Source organism: Sparus aurata, chromosome 8 (assembly GCF_900880675.1).
Source record: "Sparus aurata chromosome 8, fSpaAur1.1, whole genome shotgun sequence".
Lineage (NCBI taxonomy): Eukaryota > Metazoa > Chordata > Actinopteri > Spariformes > Sparidae > Sparus > Sparus aurata.
The window spans coordinates 34,687,756-34,706,478 of NC_044194.1; the positions used below are offsets into that span (position 1 = coordinate 34,687,756).

The 18,723-nt window shown below is 39.6% G+C and overlaps 1 long non-coding RNA gene across 1 annotated transcript; it reads left to right on the top strand.

Annotated features, from left to right (window-relative positions):
* Window positions 1–1,545: 1,545 nt before the first annotated feature.
* LOC115586881 (uncharacterized) lies at window positions 1,546–16,657 on the top strand. The gene is made up of 4 exons (XR_003984920.1): window positions 1,546–1,769; window positions 6,143–6,285; window positions 6,430–6,663; window positions 16,449–16,657. It is a non-coding gene; the product is annotated as an uncharacterized LOC115586881 (long non-coding RNA).
* The last annotated feature ends 2,066 nt before the right edge of the window (window positions 16,658–18,723 follow it).

Sequence of the window (18,723 nt, forward strand, 5' to 3'; positions counted from 1 at the left end):
TATATATATATATATGTATATATATATATATATATATATATATATTCTTTCTGTTTCTGTTCTTTGTGTATATATGTGTATATATATATATGTACATACATACGTACGTACATACATACATACATACATATACCTATATATATATATAAAAAGAAAAGGCTCAAGGCCCTGTTTGCTAATTTTTTTCTAAAAGAGCCACTTTGTTGACTTTTTTTACTTGAAATGTGGGCCTTAAATTCTTGAGGCTGGGACTTCTTTAATTTAAGGGGAAAAAAGGTTATTCGAGGCTCTGTTTGCACTTTTTTTATTTCTTTTCTACCGAGGTGTATATTTTCTTTCATTTGAAATGAAGGCCTTACATTAATTAAGTGTTGAAAATTGACTATAAATATTGTTGAAACCATACGAAAATGTGGGGTAGGCTATAAGACACAGGTTGGACATTGTGAAGTTCCGACATTTTACTTGGAGGAAATTTTAGTAACTGGACCTTAGTGACTTTTAATTGTATACCCCTGACCTATCATAAGCACACCTGTGTAGTTCACTGTGATTTTGTGATTTTGTCAGGAAGTCTTGGTGTAAAAGCCGTGTGGCAAGAGTAAACAGTTTGATGAGAGGGCTGTCCTTATTTTCCTTCTGTTTAGGAGGGATTCAGCACCCCATAGTAAAGCTATATTCATGAGTTGAATTAATTCTTGCTTATTTGTAATATTTTACAATTCCATCTTGTTCTTGCTCCTTCATGTCTTCTTTCTGCATGCCATTGTCTGTTAATGCAACCTAGTTCTTTATTTTTCACATGGACAACAAAAAACAGTGAAGCAGTCCTTGGCAGTTAAATCCTATCCTATATATATAAAAGATTAGAGAATAAAATACATTTTACACTGGGGTAGATTGGTGTACAGTTGGAATTACATTTGTATACTGTACAAACAGGTTAAGGTTAGGTTCAGACAATAGTAAAATGAATAAACTGCGATAAATAATAAACCACGATGCCATGGAAGTTGTCTATAAAAAATTACAGCATTTTACAATTTACAGCAGTAACCTTTTTCAGTTATATTTCTAAATAGTATTTCCAATAATTACAGGTAATTTAGTATCGTCTTGAGTGTTGGTTTGATTTTACCTTTCTACCCTAAAGTGAAAGTGATCTCAAAATACAGCACTTCTGCCATCATGATCACGAGTAAAGGGCGTGTTCGGACTTGGCGAGTATGTTCGATTTATACGGAAAAGGAAACGGTCGAGCGGGGTTATTGTTTGAATCAAACGAATTTTCATCCAAATATCATTTTTTAGGAACCTAAATACAATTCAATACATATAATAATACTATTCCATTATCACATTACTTTCACTAAAGATACACAGTTAATACAACAATATAAACCCCGTTGTCCGGGCCACAGAATATTTTACTTCGATTAAATTACGCTGTGCAGTGGCATGCACCGTAGCCAATAAAACCTCGAGGCGGGGTTTGAGCGATGGGATAACAACCAATAGTTTTAGTGTGACAGTTTGAGTGACAAACGCTGTAGCTGTAGTGGGGGAAGGGGTTGTTGAAGTTGACGAAACCGCCATCTTGAAAAGTGCCCTCCGATGATCTCCCTTTTCGCGCCTGTCAGAATCACTTTTAAACGCTTTATTTTCCTTACTGGAATTTCTTATCACCTATCTGTTCGTTTTATCAAGGCCTGGGACTAATGGCAAGATAAGCTACATGCTGGAGACTCGCTGTTTACCGTTGTCTATCGGTAGGTACACTTGTCAGCCCATGCACTTGGTGCTGAAGAGACGATTAGCCAGCAGTCTTCAGATAGCAGGCTAACGTTAGCTGGCTAGCAAGAAGCTTACTTGGCCATATTAACACTGTGCTGTCAGATGCTCTTGGTGTACCTCTAGCTAGCTAGGACAGGGGTAATATTAACATGTCAGATCAGTGAAATTAGGGACCGTGAAGCCATAGTGAAATATAGGTGGCCAACCTCTCAGCTCATGTATGCAGGCCCCCCAACGCTAGCTTAGTTGGTTTGAGACTGATTTTAGGTGGCCAAGTTGGCTTACAAAAGCCAACGATAGCTAGTGACGTTAGCCAGGTTCACTGAGCCGGTGTGTTTCTGTTGCAATAGTGGTAAACTGTTTTGGGCCCTGGTATGTAACGTTAAATGGTCCGACGTTGCTTCCAACGTTTTAATGAACATTAGTCAATGTTACCCTACACAGATCTGACGATGGCGTTTTTCAAGGCTTGGTTGTCTGTACAACCCATTTTTAGCCGAAATTAACGCTAATACCTTTCCTGACGTTGTTCGGTTTAACCAGCTGTATAACGTTATTAACGTTACATCGCCATCGTGTTTTTTCAGAAACGCTGACTTTGGTTACGATTCCCGGATAGTCGGAAATTATTGTCACTAGTTAATGATCATGTATGACTGCAATCTGAGGTAAAGACATGTCTTCAACGGGGTTGGTTCGAAATTCGCACCCACAAGAAGCCGTAGAATTAACGTTGTGTGTATAAGCCAAAGCTGCTCTGTTGATTTAAGTTAACGTTACGTTAAAGAAAACGCTATTGTATTAATACTTTTGAATGTGTAAAATACGAAGGTTGGGTACGTAATTAATAATCAAATTCATTTAACCTGACAGTTGCGAGTAAGTATCTAGAGCGTATATGTGCGGGTTTCGTGGCAGTGGTTGGTGTAATATCTATCTATCTATCTATCTATCTATCTATCTATCTATCTATCTATCTATATATATATATATATATATATATATATATATATATATATATATATATATATATATATATATATATATATATATATCTCATCGGATTCTATACAGACAACCGATCTAACTTTTTGCCAAGTATAGCAGCTGATTGGTCTTGAATTGCCTGATGCTTTGGAGAAGCCTTTCCGTCAAATAATTTTTCAAGCAAAAATGTCAAACATTTGCTGGGTCATAGTGATGCCAAGTTCAGCAGGCTAACCTACAAAACTAACGGTAAAACAACATAACAGCTTTCGAATTTGAAGTAATTCTGTTCGTGCTTTCATTTCAGTAATATTGCAGGGAGGAAGAGTACAAGCATAATCAACCAGAGTGAGATGTTAGAGGAGCTGGAGACAACAGGCTCTTGCTAAAACTCTGTAAACCGCTCCCCTTTAATGGCGTCACAACTTATTGTACCTACCATACTATGTCATAGAAGTGAAGATTTATCGGGAATAAGATATTTATCCAACATTTAACAGTGGCTCTTGTGACATCTGGTTACAGCCCAGATCAGCCTGCTGTTTTATCATAATCAAATCAAGACCAGTGTGTCATCAATCAGTGCGTTTACATGACACTCAAGATAACCGAATTACTGGGTTAGTCTGACTATGATCGGATTTTTAAGATGCATGCATGCACCTTAATCTGATTAAAATTGGACCAGATTGGATTTCTCATAGTCTCATTAAAACACCTAGATCAGGGGTACTCAAATACAAATCTTAAAGGGCCACAAAGATTTTTTTCAGTGACTCAAAGGTCCATGTATTGAGGTCGGTCAGGCCACATGCAATAATATTAATAATAAAATAGTAATATTCAAAACAAAATGTCCTTTTCATTCTAAATAACAAAATACGAACTAAAATAAAATGTAATGTCAATTTTAACATAAATTAAAATACATAGTTGAATATTTCCTCTTTTTGTTTGCGTCCATCACTTCAGTCATGCATTATTTTATTTCATTGTGACATAGATGTGACAAGCATCCTGCTTGCAGCTTGATATGGCGATTTCAGTGCATTTATTTGTGTTGTGCTTATCTCTGAATTTTGAGGAAAGGTCTCTTCAAAATTCCTATGCTTCGTCTCATAATGCCGTTTCAAATTGGGAATCTTCATCACAGCTTCTCCTGGCATATTGTAACGCACCTTGTGGACTGTGGCGCAATGACTCTTGGGTATTCTGTTGGTGTTGGTGTAATTATGGTTCGTGAATGTGTTTGTGAATAAGATGATATGTAAGATGGTTGTGGGTTAATTCACGTCATTTGTTCTTTGATTAAATGGTGTTGAGTTTTAACAAGGATGATAAACATTTTGGCACCGTGAGTGAAAGGGTATTTGTCGGGAGAAACTCCCCGTCCATTACAACGTTTGTGTGATTGATATTACATGACGAAATGGGGTAGAACTACTTATACTACGTCTGGACTTTGTCACTGCTGCATTGTAAAATATGTGAGGCCTGTCCTGGCCAGAGGGAGAATGAATGCAAATTTTGAATCCCAGCTTCTCTGATTCGCGGATTTTCACTGTCCACTTTGTAATAGCAGTTTACTTAGAAACACGTCATTTTCAATCTTTTACCACCGGCAAAATGTGAATACGCGAACTGCTCCGAAAACGAAAGTGAAAGTTAAAAGTTGCGCTCGTGGCGGTGAGGGACCCAGCTGTTTCTGTATCGTTGGCATGGAGACAAGTCCCGGTGCACACGTGCTGACCCAGCCAAAACACATGGTGAAGGAATAAAAGGTCGGGGGCCACAAACAGGAGGCCGGCGGGCCGGATGTGGCCCGGGGGCCGCCTATTGAGGATCGCTGACCTAGATTATTCGATTGTTAGTCGCATCACTCCTGCATGTATACGTTCTATCAGATTGGAACTGATTTTGCGTTCTTCGAAGGCGCAAGATTTCTTTCCTGGGGCCATGAGCTGGAAGTAGAAGGATGGCAGTGGCGGCATCGTCATAAATCCGAAATCACAGCAAGAAAGGGCTCCCTAGTTTGTGTAATTACCATGTACACCATATATGAAATGTACAAAGACGTAGCTTCTTCTCGCTCTTCGTACGCCATCTTTCTCGAATGCCGAGGCAGTTTGTTGTTGCTGGTGACGTAAAGAGGTCAGCCGGAGGTGGCTCTGTTACCACTAGTTGAAATGGGTACAGCGCCACCTATCATACTGGGGTATGACATGCTGTCCATGTAAACGTACTGAATTAAAGACACATCTACACGTGGGTAATGATGTGAATATTACACAATTACTGCATATGGCTATGTTTTCATCAAAGCGTAAAAGTGGTTATATATATATATATATATATATATATATATATAAACTCCCTTTTTATTATATGCGAGAAAGCGCAAACAAGCACAAAAACTAGAACCATGAGTTTATGTAGTGCTGTTTACTTGTTAACAATATGTTAATTGACAATTGAAATATGTTATACTGATGTACATTTTTAACATTTCCTCAGTTGGCTGAGCCTTCCTGTGTGAATCAATATACTTTACTAGCTTAGCTCATTGTGAAAGTTCCTGGGCTTTGGTTTCGTGGTAAAGTGCAGGTGTCACCTTTTCTGTGAGGTGGCTGCGTGACGGGAGCTTATTTCGCAGCTCCAGTGTCTTCAACAGGTGACGAAACCCGGTATTGTCAACAACAGAATAATGTCGTAGATCCTTAACTATAAAAGCTCCCACAGATTGGGGTATTATCTTCCCTTTCTCTGTGTTGGTTGCCAGAGTCGCATCAGTTCTTGGCTGGGCTGGGTCTGCTGTCTCTTTGGCAGCAGCTAACTTAGACGGTAGCCTCTCCGGGTGAAAACGGCTAAGGTGATTTCTCAAGTGAGCGGTATTCCCAAGGTATTTAATGTTTGTGTGACATACTTTACACACTGTGTGTGCCCAGTTCGCGCTTGTCAGTGTCTTCATAAGATACAAAATGTCTCCAGAGGGCTGCTTTTAAAATGCTAGGTCACACAACGAATGTCAGATAAGACCGTTCTTATTGTTAACTGGCAGAAAGAGTAGAAAACAGAGAGGGTTGAAACAGAGTAGGATTCGTACTTGCGCTGCCTGAAAATCAACAAGTTACGTAAGAAGGCTATAATCAATTATGGTGTGTCACCGCATCAATGCATAATCGTCCGTGTCCACATCACGATGCATCGTTAAAACGTTTAATTTAGGGTAGCCCTGTTTAAATGGAGATGCTCAAGTTAAAGTACTGGATCAATGACCAGTATTTGTAATGGTGGCTGTACCATTCAAATCTTAACAATATCCATCCCTCTGTCTCCATCTGTTTGTGGCTCTTCCTCACAGGCGTGTGCTGTTGAACTGCTGTATGTGTGCTGTTTATCCGTGTCCATCGCTGCTGTAGCCTGGAATGGGCCACAACTCCAAAAGACTAGAACACACCTCTTTATAGCCTGAGCTCTGCCGTTTGGACTTCAACATATACACAGGTAGGCATAAGAAAGACGTGTTAAACATCCCACAGTTCATCATGGTCATCTCATATACTCTAAAAACTTGTGACAGAATATTTATCTTGTATTGATTAATTTAATGAAGCATGTTGTGACTTTTGCCCTCTTTTTTTTTTTTAGAGCCAACATGTTTTGGAAATTTGACCTCCACACCACATCCCACATTGACACGCTGTTGGAGAAGGAGGATGTGACGTTGACGGAGGTGATGGATGAGGACGATGTCCTGCAGGAGTGCAAGGCCCAGAACCATAAACTGGTTGACTTTCTACTGAGACCACAGTGCATGGAGGACCTAGTCACATTCATCACACAGGAACCAAGTACTGATGTTGAGGAGAAGGTTAAATACAAGTAAGAAAAGATTGTGCACATTATAAAGGGGATCAACCAGACGGACGTGGCTTGTTTCCTTTTATTTTGCAAACGCATGTATACACACCGCTAACTCTCGCTGCCTTTTTCTGCTTTGGAATACAGCCATGAATATAGCCATAAACAGGTAGCCTCTGCCTAGTGGACAGCATGTCTTGAAATTGAATTATGCAGTACAAAACATTTGTACTTTTATAAACTTTTCATGGGTCCTTGCAGTGCCCAATGAAAGCATTTTGGGAATTGCAGAATGCTTAAAAGTATCAGCAGAGAAAAGGTGGTCATCGCTACACTGCAAAGGTCACTGTTGCCTTTTGCCATTTTTATTTGATATGTATTTTTTAACTTTAAATTCCCTTAGTTAAAATTAGTAAAGCTTCTTCTGTGTGAAAAAACGCCATTTATGATGTAGCCAGTCTTTAAACTGATCCCTAAACCTTTTGGGAAAAATGCTGATTAACTCTTAATAACCAGCTGGAGTGGAAATCACTAGTTACCTCATGATACGATACACGGCCAACGATACCAATCATTTCAGGATACAGCAATTCTGCAGTAATTGTTATATTGCAGAACAATCATATAAAGATATGTCACAATCTGTTTAACTGAAGAATGCAAAATAGCCGTGAAAAGGTTAGTGCCGAGTTAATCCTTTTAGTCACTGCAGTTTGGTGTGACACAAACTAAAATGAAATACTGAATATAAATTGCATAAAGTCCTAGCATAGTGGTTCTTTTACAAACACACTAACTGTAACTTGTCAGTCAGGGCAAATGTCCAAACTGATCGAACCCAGTTTTTCAGTCTGTAAAGAAAATTTACAGAACAATAGTACAAGCATGAAAACACATTTCAAAACAAACAAAATGACTTCTTTTATAAAAGGCACATATAAATACAAATTTTAGTGCTTTGCAATCATTTATATTTAAATTTAGGGCATTTAGCTGATGCTTTGGTCCAAAGCAACTCACAAAAAGTACATTTGTCAGAAGACAATTGTACAACAACATACAACATATCACTGTCGATAGAATAAAACAAGAATAACCAGCTTATGTAAGTAAACCAGTACACATTTTATGCTTCTACCTTTTTAGAAGCTTAACAAACTTGTCTTAGTGTAAACCTGTACACATTTCAAGCATTTACTTTTTAAAGCATGACAAAAGTGTTCTGTGAATATATATATAAACACATTTAAATGCGTATCAACTTGTTTTACATAAACCTGACAACGTTTCAGTGCTTTGAAGCAACTTGTATTATTTAAACCTGAGCACATTTCACTTCATCCTCAAATATGCATGTTCTTGTTCAGGAAGAGCAAGTGATAAGCATTAGGGCCCAATGATTTCCGCGATCACGGAATTGCGGACGGAATCGCGGAATTGGCCGATTAAAACGGAATCTACTCTTTAACACGGAATATCGCGGAATTTGACATAATTTCACTGAAATGTTGTTCTCGTGTGGAAGATGAACTTTTGTCTGGGGAAAACTGCACGGGGGGAACCAAATCTGGGTGGCACAACAAGTCGCCGCCGCCACCCTCCCCACAGACTGAGCTCTCCTGTCAAAACATTGCAAGCATGGCGAAGTGGCTGCCCACGGCTCCATCTTCGTCGGCGAAAAAGCTGAGAAACTTGACATTTACCCCGCAGTACAGAGCCGAGCAGTTCCCGAACGACTTGTATGTGTCAGGTGAACTGTTGTTTTGCAAAGAAGCAGACCTGAGAAATCATAATTAAAGGTGTAATGCGTCAGAGTTAGCCACTGTCCGATTCATATTATTTGGATATAATACCAGAGTGACTGTTAACTGCTGCTAACAGTAGCTGCTGTTAGCTAGCTAGCCCCGTGAGCCACAGCCTTCTTAGCTGACTCTGCCTGGGCTGGGAGGCTTTTCTGGATCTGCCTGAGAGCTGACCATGTTTTTATTCAATGAAACCCATAAAAACACAAAATATACTACTGTATGAAGACATGATGAAGTCAAAATATTTTTGATTCACTTTAATGTACTATACGGTACAGTATTGAGGAAATATGTTTGTCCCCTCAATTAATTTAAGGTAATTTCTATTTAATTTGTGTACATTTGAGTTATTTACATTGAAAACACACTGTTTTTAGTAGTATAATAAGAGTAAATCAGGATTCCCAAAAATTAAAACGGAAAAAACGGAATTTGGGAAAAAATAAAACGGAATTTGGGAAAAAATAAAACGGAATTTGGGAAAAAATAAAACGGAATTTGGGAAAAAATAAAACGGAATTTGGGAAAAAATAAAACGGATTTCATAGGGCCCTACAGCATGCTTGGAGGTGAGTGCACTTCTCTGAGCGGTGATTAGTACTAGAGATGCACCGATCGATCGGCAACTGATCGCAATCAGCCGATAATGCCCCATCGGTTTTGATCGGAGTTCTCAAAATAGATCACATCAGGCCGATCAGATGACGTTTAAGTATAAAGACAGTGCATTAACTGCATGCAGGGAGGGAATTTCATGGCCGCCGTTGCCCCGCACTTTGGTGTTGATGCCCCGTGAAAAAAAAACTCATCGTACGGCCACAGTGACCTCTGTGCCCCTGGCCCGGTCAGCGTAGCGAGCTTGCCTTTAGTTACAGCCACCTGAGTGCACAGTAGTCACTCACAGTAACTTCAGTGAGTCCGCGGTTCGCGCAGGTGGAGTCTCATCATCACGATGATCTCACGTGAAAGCCTCTCAAACAGCAGCAACGTCTCAAAACACAAGAACAAAACTTACAGCACAGGTGTGAAAGCGAGCGCAGCCGGTTTTGACATGATACGTAACTGACTTATGTGGTAGGATTTAGTCCGGTAAAGTTGGAAATATATTCACAGATTCGAACTTCCAATAACTCATAAGTGAAACCTTGTTAAAACACAACACATCGGTGATCGGTGATCGGCCCCAAAAATCCTGATCGGTGCATCTCTAATTAGTACTAGAGCTGCACCGATCAGGATTTTTAGGGCCGATCACCGATCTGCGATCACCGAAAGCAGTATCTGCCGATCCCGATATTGCCGATCACTGATCACAGCGTCAAATCCATAAATTCTTCCATATTGTTGTCTTGTGTAACTATATTTAGCTAATGATTCTTCTTACACAACATTGACATTGTATTATTAAGTATAAAAATTAGGAGATGAGAAAGTATCATGAATTGACCACCGTTTTATTGCAGGCTGAGGCAATGTGCAATATTTCACACTCTAGAGACTCTCTTAGAGACAACTTGGACTCAGCTTACATAGAGTAACTGTAGCTTAGTAGTGGGAATGCAGTCAGGGTGGGAATTTCATCATTTTAGGGGCAAGTCCATTTGGCCTTCACTTTTTTTTCAGGGGCACCAAGGCCACATGACAGGGCACAAAGGCCACTGAGTAAAATGTGTTGATTTACCTTTCAGACTGATACCATAACATCCTAATTTATAATAAGACATGGATTGTGTATTACAACATTTTTTAATACCAAAATCAAGTTAAAGTTATATTAGAAAGTAGTTTTTGTTAAGTAGGGTTAGGGTGAGGTGATTTTTGTGACACCTCACTGAATATTAGTGTTATTGAATATTTCTCCCAATAGAAGTTCCCCAAAATTATGGCAAAGCACATTTTTTCCAAACAAAAAATTGTGAAAAACCAGCAGGAGAAAACTGATGTGTGGAGTGATTTTGGTGGCACTACACTCTGAATAATAGTGAAGTTATTGAATTTCTTGTAGTTTCTCTTTTCAGTGTTGCACTTTGTAGACGGTCCCTGCGCCCTCGTCTCACAGCTGGCTGACCATACAGACCAGAGTTAATGTCCAGACGCTCATTTTGATTAACATACGGTTGTAGCTGGTTGTCTGCCTTACAACAGTAGAAAAGAGCCGTCGTTTGTGTTTTAACAAGGTTTCACTTATGAGTTATTGATCCGGGAAATTCGAATCTGTGAATATATTTCCAACTTTACCGCACTAAATCCTACCACATAAGTCAGTTACGTATCATGTCAAAACCGGCTGCGCTCGCTTTCGCACCTGTGCTGTAAGTTTCGTTCTTCTGTTTTGAGACGTTGCTGCTGTTTGAGAGGCTTTCACGTGAGATCATCGTGATGATGAGACTCCACCTGCGCGAACCACGGACTCACTGAAGTTACTGTGAGTGACTACTGTGCACTCAGGTGGCTGTAATTAAAGGCAAGCTCGCTACGCTGACTGGGCCAGAGTTTTTTTTTCACGGGCATCAAGGCCAAAGTGCGGGGCAACGGCGGCCATGAAATTCCCTCCCTGCATGCAGTCAATGCACTGTCTTTATACTTAAACATCATCTGATCGGCCTGATGTGATCTATTTTGAGAACTCCGATCAAAACCGATAGGGGCATTATCGACCGATTGCGATCGGTTGCCGATCAATCGGTGCATCTCTAATTAGTACCTGTATGAGTGTCGTGCATTCCCCTCATTTGTAGCATGTACGAATGCATATCCCACTTGTTATCTATAAAATGGGCAGAGATTGTCACATAGGACTTGTGGCCCGTAAAGTCCATCCATCGCAGGTGTGCACAATGTTCTTTGCAGACTGTAGTGCATCCTCCACTTTTCCTCTCAATTCATCATAAAGAGCTTTTTTCTGTGAAATATTTTCTGCATAGTATTTGATATCTTTGTTCCAGTGAAGCATTTGTCAGAAAACTTTACGACTACGCTGTAAGGGCAGATGTCCTTGCAGCTAAACCCAGTGATGACTTGAAGAGATAGGAAGCTTTGCTTCAAACATTGCTTTCACCGCTGCAGGTTGACTTGCAACCTTAGCATTTGTGGCTTTCTCAATGATGAGATCAGAGCGGGGGTGTTGCACCTGGCTTTGCATGTTTGTGGTGGTCACCACGTACTTTACTTTTACCAGACAGTTCTTGCATATCGCGTAGTTGACCGATTTTGTTTATGTTGCTAGGACATCTCTTAATGTAACTTTCTTAACTTTGCTGTCTGCCATGATCTGACTGTAACCCTCCCCTTCTTCTGCCAAGTTTCTCTCAGTCATGTAATAAGGGTTACCAAGAGGAGCCATAGAAAGCAATGCTGGGGAGTCAAATTGGCTGGGGAATCGGTTGAATTGGACTGTGTTAAAAGAAGTACGAATGGATTCAAAAGAGAGCTGCAGAGTTAAAAAATGATTGAAATCTTCAGAACAGTTTCTGTCTAACAAAGTCCATTGCTGGGTTATTAGCAAGGATGTCCGCCATACAGTTGATGAATCATGGTTTCTTCCAAATGCTACAAACACTGGAACCAAGGTAATATCACAGAAAAAGCTATTCCAGCTCCATATGATTAAGATTTTCCTTTATTGACCCCCCTTGCAAGAAATTCGCAGGTAAAACAGCATTACAGCGGGAAATCAGTAACAGCACAAGAGTTAGTCTAAAGAAATGGAGACAATACAGATGATGGGAAAAGTGGTGGATGAACTCCAGTCTGTAAAGAAAATTTGCTCACCTGCGATGGATGGACTTCACAGGCCACAAGTCCTATGTGACAATCACTGCCCATTTTATTGATAACAAGTGGGAAATGCATTCGTATGAGGTGGATGCACGATGCACAGAACACGAGTTTTTTTTTTTTTCAATGTTTGCGGAATCAAGAATTGCTCTCTGCAGAATCAAAATTGCTCTCCGCGGAATTTAAACTTTTTCTCTGCAGATTCCTGGGGGGACTAATAAGGGGCTGCTTCAGTTCTGACTTACTGGAGGGGAATTGCATGTGTTAAAGCCTGTGTGGGTGTGTCCTTACAGAGTTATAAGGTCATGTGTAAATTCTTGAGTTTCAGGGCTCTATTTAAAAGATCCAGGTAGTTGATTTAAAGCACAGGGCGCTAGAGTGATTAGGATGTGTCTAAATCAATTCCCTTTAAGACCCTGATGCGCCAGGACCTGACGCTTTAAACCAGGGGTCACCAACCTTTTTGAAACTGAGAACTACTTCATGGGTACTGAGTCATACCAAGGCCTATCAGTTTGATACACTCTTCTGAAATAACAAATTTGCTCAGTTTGCCTTTAGTTATATATGATTATTAATGATACTCATCTATGTTAAGACACTGATCACGTTAATGATTTCTCATAATAATTTTCAACAATGACTTAACAATGTGGGCAACACATAATATCAATATTCCCTTTTCATTTTTAGAACAGGCCTGAGGGCTACTCATGTGGTCCTTGGGGGCTACCTGTCACTCGGCTTCGCTGGGGGAAACCTCTGCTTCAGCGTTTCACAATCATGTATCCCATCAACAGCTCAATTTTATGTATGTACCTACAGACATTCGTTCGTTCTTCTACAGGCCAGCTCATAGAGTCAAAAGCCTTTTCAGCGTCAAAACTCTCGAGGACAAATTCTAGCTTGTTTTTGTGAATACGGTTTAGTATGTGCAGAGACTGTCTAAAGTTATCACGGGTTTGTCTTTGAGAAATGAATCCAGTCTGGTCATTGTGTATAAGCTGTGGTAAAATGTTTTCTAGTCTTTTGGCAAGGATGGCTGTGTATAATTTATAGTCTACATTTAACAACGAAATAGGTTGGTACGATCTGCATTCTAGTTTATCTTTTCCTTCTTTGTGAATAAGCGAAGTTACTGCATCATTCCAAGGAGGAGGCATTTTTGCATCTGATAAAGTTGTATTACAAGCTCGAAGAAGACTAGGAACTAATCCTGTCCGGAAAGCCCTATATAATATTTCCAGTTCATTTCTGATTTTCTGTATTTTCATCATTATGGTTGTTTTTTGTTCTCTTTGTGTTGCGCCTTGAGATCCTTCAATTCTTTGTTGAGGTCTTTTAGTCTCGTTTCTTTTCTTTTCTTTTTTGGGCACAAAAGGATATAATTTTCCCTCTGATTACTGCTTTTAGGGTGTCCCATACTATAGCTGAGTCTACCTCTCCGGTAGGGCTGGGCAAAAAATCGGCAAAATCGATTATTTCGAGTTTTTGGTTGAGGACGATTTTTAAAAATGAAAATCTTTTTTTTTTATTTAACTTGCTCCGCTGCTGCTCCTCGTGGGCTCCCGTAGTTCATAGTCGGCTCCTCCCTGCATTGACTTTCCACAGAGAAACAAACACAACATGCAGCGAGCAAAGAGTTCGTTAATAAAAAGGCACTGTCTCGTTAGTAGCTTGGTTTTGTGGCATCAGACCTCGAAACAAACCACCGTCCGCTGCATAGTTTGTTCAAAGGCTGTTGCAACTAAAGACAGCGGACTGAACCATTTATTTCAGCATCTCAAACAGACGCGTGGATCGCAGTGGGACACTTGTCGTTCACTACAAGATGTACAGACCGCGGCAGCCCACACATATCCACTATAAAGCAGCCAACATTAGCGGAATCGTTCAATCATTGTGTCCCGTATGAGAAGAAAGGGTCCCGGTGGACAGCTGTTACAGATGCAGTCACGTTGCATATCGCTAAAGATATGCTGCTCGTATTTACAGTGGAAACGCCGGAGGTTCATCCGCATGCAGAAAATGTTCGACCCCAGACTGGTGTTACTAAGCCACAACGGGGCAAGATGTCTCAAGTCAGAGGAAGCAGACAGGCTCGTCTTCCTGGCCAAAAATTAGTAAAATCTACCAACATGTCATGTTTACTATGCAATGCATGCAGATGTTTAATTTAGATTATATATGTTCAGGGATATGAAATACTTTTTTGTAAACAAAGGCACCTTTTGCAAAATAAAGGATTTAATGAAAGTTATATTAACACTTTATCAATACCAGTATGGAAACTTATCTGTTTTTATAATAGCAAGCAATCTGACATGTTAAATTTATGTTTACAAAAGCATTTTATCAAAAAGGGACACAGTCTTTTCAAAAGGATGCACTTTTTTATGCGAGTTTGAAGCTGCACTGTTTACAATGGCAGGGCAAATTTGTTGTAAATCATAGCATTAAAATAAAAGCGATGCTTTTAATTATTTCTTTGTAATTTGAAGTTTGTTCTTGAGAAGAGAAAAAAAAAATCGATTAAAATCGTAAATCGAGTTTGGTGTGAAAAAATTCAATTTTTAGGCCATATTGCCCAGCCCTACTCTCCGGTATCATTGTCCTTTAGACGCATTTTTATTTCATTTCTCATTAAGATTGGTACACCATCTGTCGACCTGATTTATAAGATGAATAATATACCCTTGAGAATCCCATTCTTTTAAATTTTTCATGCTCTGATGGGATGAGGTGTGTCTCTTGCAAAAGTATGATTTGTGCATTTTCCTTTTTCATTTTGGATATCATTTTGCTTCTCTTTGTCGGGTTTAGAATTCCCTTTACATCATAAGAGATGACCTTAAGGACTTAGTAACATTTTCCAAAACAAAGTCTCTCCCAGCATTCCTAGTTACATAAAGATTGCAAAGTGATAATCTCTCTCCCAGAGAACAATTATAAAACAACATCAAACAGAGAACAGCATTTAACAGAGCTTCATGGAAGCTTGACTGACTGACCAAATGCAGATGGTAGCAACTGAAGATGAAAATGCAAATCAAACTGTTTACTTATGGACCTTTGATTGTAAAGGTGTTCTCTGACACAGTGATAATAAGATTTGGCGGTTGAAAACGTGACTAGGTACATAACTGTACCTAGTCACGTTTAATGTTTTTAAAAATTTTTTACATTAAAAGTATTGCTTAAAACCATTACACAAGTTCACAAGTATATGCAGTAGGGATGTCCCAATCTGATCTGCAGGATGGGGATCGGGGCCGATATGGGCATTTTTAAACTGGCAGAACGCAGATGCGCACGTAATGTTGACCTGTGGATAAAATGTCTGCAATTTGGAAATTGGTTAATTTGGAAAGCGAAAGCAGTCCAACAGCGATATGTAATATCTGCAATACAACTGCTGCATAGAGGGGTAACAAAGGAACTGCATTTAATACTACACATTTGATACAGCACATAAAAAAACAAACACTCAAAGTTTAACAACGAGTTCACTCAAGCAATACAGGCAAAGGCACTGAAGCAGCAAACACTCGAAGGTCATTGAATTAATTAAAACCAAGTCATTTGACTCCTATTTCGACTACATTTAAGTCAAAATTTTAGATCTTTAAATTCTTTTCAGCGCTGAAATATTCAAATAATCTCCAACATGATGTGCTTATTATGTATTTTAATACATTTTCCATCATTGCAACAAATCACAAATGTGAAATTAAATTAAACTTGAGACTTCAAAACTCATCCATCACTCCATTGTCTACCATAGATGTAGCAGAACTCAATGTTTTTTTTCCCCTCATTTTATTTAACCTCTTGTTTAAAATATGAAAATACATTTACCTTGTATTATTTATTGATCTGTATCTTACTTGTCCATATTTGCCAACCATGAGACCTCCTAAAATAAGGAGGATTTAGGAACTCAAGATCAGGCCTGTTGGTCTTCTCCCCGAAAGAATTCAAGTTTCAGAGAGACTTGTTTCCTACAATAATCATTTTCATCTTCTGATAAAAGTGCTGTTTAATCTTAGAAAAACAACCATTTGTCTAGATAATATTTGTATTGAATGCCAGGGCATGTTATTGAGCTTTTTTTGGAAATGACAAGTAAGTGAAAGTGAATTATGTGCTGCTTGTCCAGTGTAAACATTGCAAACTGTGTAACATGTTGGGGAAATCTAAGGAGCAGCTTTTGTTTTCTTCCAGGTATCCGAACATATCATGTGAGCTTCTTACATCTGATGTGAGCCAGATCAACGATAGACTGGGAGAAGATGAGAAACTGCTGATGAAACTGTATGGCTTCCTCCAGAATGAGCCACCTCTCAACCCGCTCTTAGCAAGCTTTTTTTCCAAGGTTCTGTCCATTCTTATAGGACGCAAGCCTGAACAGGTAAGTCTGCGAGAGCAGGTTGCTTTATATGAACAGGATTTTCAGTTATCATCTGATGGGATTATCCCATAAACCGAGTTGGGTTTAGAATCAGAATTGGGTCTACTGTTACTAAGTGTTTTTTCAAATACAAGGAATTTCCCTCGGCATGTTGGTGCATAACAACAAACACAGAATGGAAAAAAATATGAAGACAGATAAAGGCAAGTACTGTGACTTGCAAAGCATAAATGGAAAATGATCATAACATGAAGAATATTATCAGTGAAATTGTGCATGTATAAGTCTATGCTAGTGACGGCATGGGTGGCTTAGCGGTTAGCGCTTTTGCCATACAGGTCCCGGGCTGGATTCCTGGCTGAGGCAGGGCCTGTCCGTGTGGAGTTTGCATGCTGTCCCCACGTTTGTGTGGGTATCCTCGGATTCTTACATTTTTTCCATCATCAAAACATGTTGACAGGAGAGTCGGTGCTCGATCAAGGTCAGGATTAAATGCCGAGAACATTTAAAATACACATTTAAACATCCACCGGCATTTCACCGCATGGGCAAAGGTGATGGTACTTTTGATCAGTATGTCCAGTAATTCCAATGATGACAGGTGATAGACGTGCAGGGTTCTCCCCAGAAATTTTGAGCGTAGCGGCGCACCGTCTGTCCGGGGGGGGGGGGGGGTGCGAACGCTCGTCAACGTCAGTCCGGGCGGGGTTTGTTACGCCATTGTTCGCTGAAAGTGAAACCATCAAAGTGAAAGAAAGATTAAAGAGACAAAAAAACACAGGCAAATTCACTGGTCGCACATCATGACTAAATGTAAAATTGAGTTGCACTGTCTCAAATTTTGGTCACAAAATGCAACTATTTGGTTGCTGTCTGGAGCCCTGGGCTGATACGGCTCTTAAATTGGCCTAGTACAGATGTCTATCAGAGTATTTGTGTTCCGATGTATAAAAACAATGCCTGCAATAATTTAAAATGATGCCATTATGTAAATTGACCAGCAGAGCGCCTTCCAAATCCATTATTTACACCACTCTCAGACTCAGCAGGGCAAGCAGCACATGTAGACAGTGATTTGGACAGGGTTAAGTGAAGTGACGTCTTCACAGTAAGTTCCTAACTGGTGTATAAGTGAAGCAAACATCAGTCAAGTGAATAAACTATGACCCTAATCATTTTCCCTTTAGAAATATAACATTATATAACATTCCCAAAAATCCCATATCAATCAGCTCTAATGTTGGAGGCCATGTGGAGGCAGTCCAGACAACCATCTTTAGGGTGATGCAGTGTTTCCTCTAGGATTTTTTTCAGCAGCGGGGGCAGTATGGAGTAAGATCGCTGTCAATAATGAATGAATCCATGATTCTAACATTTGTATTCGTAATGTTAAACTTTTGTGTGCAAATAAAAATGTTGTACACAAAATTCTACTGTCATATACACAAGTCTGAGAAATTGTCTGGGTTAGGATTGTTTTTATGTGAGTATGAATCTAAAAGCTGTGAGTGCAAAGTCTTGTGAGCACAACTCTTATTTCTACGACTACGAAGTCTTCACTGAAAACACGATTCAAGTTTTTGGGTAGGAGTAGAAAAGTGTTGAAATGACGTCACGTAGGTCACAGGCAGGTCACAGGAAAAGTAAACGAACCTCGATCACTCCAAACGGTGCATTGTACCTGTCCTCTGTGAGGGGGCGGGTCAAGAGGCGAGCTGCTGGAATCTGACCGCACAGAGACCCCAACACCAAGAGAGAGATTTACTGAAACTGTAGCGGAACCACAAGGTCCAAAAGACAAACCATCCGGCACCCAGTGAAGGAAAAGAAGGAAAGAAGAGGAAGACGTGAAGAAGATAGAGGTACAGTAACGTCAATATGATGAAGAGAAAGTAAATTAATAGTTTAATGATCGTAGTTACCGTTGTTGTTAGCTTGCTAGCTTACTTTGGACGATAGCAGCATTGTTTAATAATAAATAGCTGAGTCGACGTGTGTTAATGTTACTCCACCTTCAATTCATCAGGGACGTTTGGAAAGTTAACGTTAGGCCTGTTCAGGTGTTATTTTACAGGTGTCTTTACTGCT